The sequence below is a fragment of the Brachyhypopomus gauderio genome, unplaced genomic scaffold (genome assembly GCF_052324685.1).
Source record: "Brachyhypopomus gauderio isolate BG-103 unplaced genomic scaffold, BGAUD_0.2 sc566, whole genome shotgun sequence".
Lineage (NCBI taxonomy): Eukaryota > Metazoa > Chordata > Actinopteri > Gymnotiformes > Hypopomidae > Brachyhypopomus > Brachyhypopomus gauderio.
Window position 1 is genome coordinate 40,001 of NW_027507387.1, and position 3,398 is coordinate 43,398.

General features: G+C 48.6%; 1 long non-coding RNA gene across 1 annotated transcript in view; it reads right to left on the bottom strand.

Moving 5' to 3' along the window:
* Nucleotides 1-3,392, bottom strand: part of LOC143506865 (uncharacterized) — a 10,727-nt gene extending 7,335 nt beyond the window's left edge. The window contains exon 1 of the long non-coding RNA XR_013128519.1: nt 1-3,392. This exon is cut by the window's left edge and continues 238 nt beyond it. This is a non-coding gene — a long non-coding RNA (uncharacterized LOC143506865).
* Nucleotides 3,393-3,398: the final 6 nt, after the last annotated feature.

A 3,398-nucleotide genomic window follows, 5' to 3' on the forward strand; every position in this document is an offset into this window, starting at 1 on the left:
TAGCACCCATTCAGTTTCATGTTTGCAAAACCTTTAATGTAATGCATACGTGGTCTTTACATCATTCACAAATATCTCTCCTCCTCTCTGACTCTCACTCTCATATAACCGAACGATCCAAATCCCTGCAGCTGGGCCCGATTACCGCAGCCAGACCTGTGCCGTTCCACTTCAACACATGAAATAATGCGATCCAAATGCATGTCACGCATACTTCTGCAGAGATGATGCATTGCTCGCTTAGCACTGTGGCACACACACACACACACACACACACACACACACACACACACACACACACGCGCACGCACACACACGAGGCCGGTGTGTTTACATTTGGGGCACGCAGTGGCGTGAGTGCTAACACGTGTGGCGCAGAAGAGCGAGTGGATGCAATTTAGAAGTGCTCACCTCGGACTTCGTCTGACCCGCAGTGCGTGAGTATTTCAGCGGATGGATGTGTGCTCAAGCATGTGCACACACACACACACACACACACACACACACACACACACACACATACACGCTCATGTGTAGCCCTGATTACGATTAATATTTCCAGTGGGACTCTCAGTCAGGTACTTTGTCAAAAAATAGTTCTCTAGTAAAGTGGGTGCTGAGTCTCCTCCCACGTGAAGCATGCAGCAGCAGGTCTTTCCAGCAGGTCTTTCCAGCAGGTCTTGTGTCTTCTTCTTTTTTATTCAGTGCTAAATGACTTGTCTCATTAAGGCTGAATAAGTGTCCTTCCTTCACATGTGTGTGCTGGGATTCAGGCCACACAGCACTGCCAGGTTGTCGCCAGCATCCGCGTCCGGCTGGCCAAGCGGCCAGACGCCCCACCGCCTCCCTGGGCGCCGGCGAAGGCCCCGGGCCGCAGGATAACATCTGCTGTTGCTGGCTGGGATCGGAACCTCAGGCCATTCTACAATCGGATTGGAGCAGTTCCTGCCATCAGGACTAACGTCATTATGATGGGACAGACGGGTGGTTTCATGGGCTGTAGAATGTGTGAGAGTGAGATCTCCCTCACGCTGGCCACAGGCACCTACACCGAGGGGAATTGGAGAAGTGGCCATCATCTGGACTTTTGAATATGGCGGTGCGACAGAATGTGACAGTGCATGTAGGCCGACAAATGGCTAACAGGCTGGAATGATAACAAACACTTAAATGTCAAATTATTAGAGTCCACTCAGCACACGATGACTCATTTATTTATATTTTTTCTAATATGGCTGACACAGACTAAACCTACTAGGAACTGGTTTGCAGGATCTCATTTATCTGTTAACCAATTCTCATCATTCAGTATTAGTGCTAGTACAACATCCGCCTCTACACACACACACACACACACACACACACACACACACACACACACACTGCTGCCATCAGCAGAGACGTGCCTGTATGCGAGGTAGCGAGGCACAGTGAGGGTCTACGCCTCTTCCGCCCGTCACCAGGGGCCGCGCCTAAACAGCTGGCCCCTCCCCCAACAACTGGCCCCTCCCCCAACAACTCCGATAATGAGGGGGGGGCGCCAGCCCGCTCTGAATAATTCACCACATTCCTTAACAGCCATATCAGGGAGACGTAGGCAGATGATTAAGAGCAGCATGAGTGTGTGTGTGTGTGTGTGTGTGTGTGTGTGTGTGTGTGTGTGTGTGTGTGTGTGTGTGTGTGTGTGTGTGTGTGTGTGTGTGTGCATATGTGTGTTAATACATTTCCCTATAGGGCTAGTACGGATCCTGAGCGATGCTGATGGAGCGTTTTATCCGAGCAGCGACACCGCCTCGCTCTCTCGCTCTCTCGCTCTCAAACGCTGCCTCTCACGCTGGCAGACGAGTGCCTGAATCCGCCTGCAGAAACAGAAATACAATACGCTTCCCTGGGCTTGACCCTGCAACTCGGACTCCTTGATGTCAAAAAGATTTGTTGTTTTGGGTTCAGGGCCTGGATATATAAACTATGCTGAAAAGAGTCTCCTGTGACATCACAGGAAGGAGCCCAATGCCAAGAGGAAAGGGAAGTGGCTCTGTTTGTCCCTCTGAGGCACCAGTACTGAAGAAAACAGACTTCAGCGAAGGAAGTTTCATATCAATCTTAAATGTCTGCCACACTGACAAAAATAATACTTCTACATGCACTCCACCCCACAGACTGTAGGGCTGTTGAGGGCGTTTTTAAAACATTTGATAATATGCATTAAGGATTATTTAAAAATACACTGAAACATGTAGATGTTAACACACACAAGCACATACAACATACAAACTATACTAACTGCCAAAGTATGTTCACCTTTTCAAACCCTTAAAACAAAGTGCATTCTGGGAATAGGCTGTGATGGTGGAGATAAAAGCACTAAATCTTTATTCAAACATTTGTTCCTCTGTCTCAGGGAATGACTGTGACTGGCAGAAACTCAGGAAAGTGTCTCATCCCTTTTCATCCCCACGCCGTTACCGTTCCACTCTAAGCGGCTTTGCAGTAATGCACTACGCTGGTGATTTGTTAATGTTCATCTCCTAAGAGGGATTTGGGGACGCTTCACATAAGAATTTTTCTCCAGGATAAGACACGGTAGTGCAAATGTGCATGTGTGTGTACATTTCAATGGAATATTTAATGTATACACATCATGCTTGTGCCCCGTGTGCTATGTGAGCAGTGTGGTCCACATTCATGCACAGAAATGCTTGGTGATAATTGCACTATAACACAAGTTACAGGCACAACAGGCATAAACACCGACACACACACACACACACACACACACACACACACACACATACATACTCACAGGCACACACACATACACGCACACACACACACACACACACACACACACACATGCGCATACACACATGCGCATACATATACACACAGACAGACACACAGACACATGCACAAACACACACGTGCATACATACACACACACACACACTCGCACACACACGCACGCACGCACGCACGCACGCACGCACACACACACACACACACACACACACACACACACACACACACTCGCACACACACGCACGCACGCACGCACACACACACACACACACACACACACACACACACACACACACACACACACAGGTTCCATTGTCTGCTGATCTGCTTAAATCCTCATCTCCAGCTCCAGTCGCTATGGTCACGTGTCTCCAGAGTAACAAGGTTCCAAACGGAGAGATGCTCCCCTCTCACAATGCCTCTCTTTCTCGCACGTCTTTAATTGTCTGCCTTCTCTCCACACAAGAGAAGGGATGAAGCAGGAAGACGTCGTTTCTTTTACTGCCCTCTTTTCTTTCCAGGATTTTCAAATGAGACCATCGCACAGATCATCACAGACTTGCACAGGAAGTTTCTTTTTTGACTCTCTCCCCTGTGGC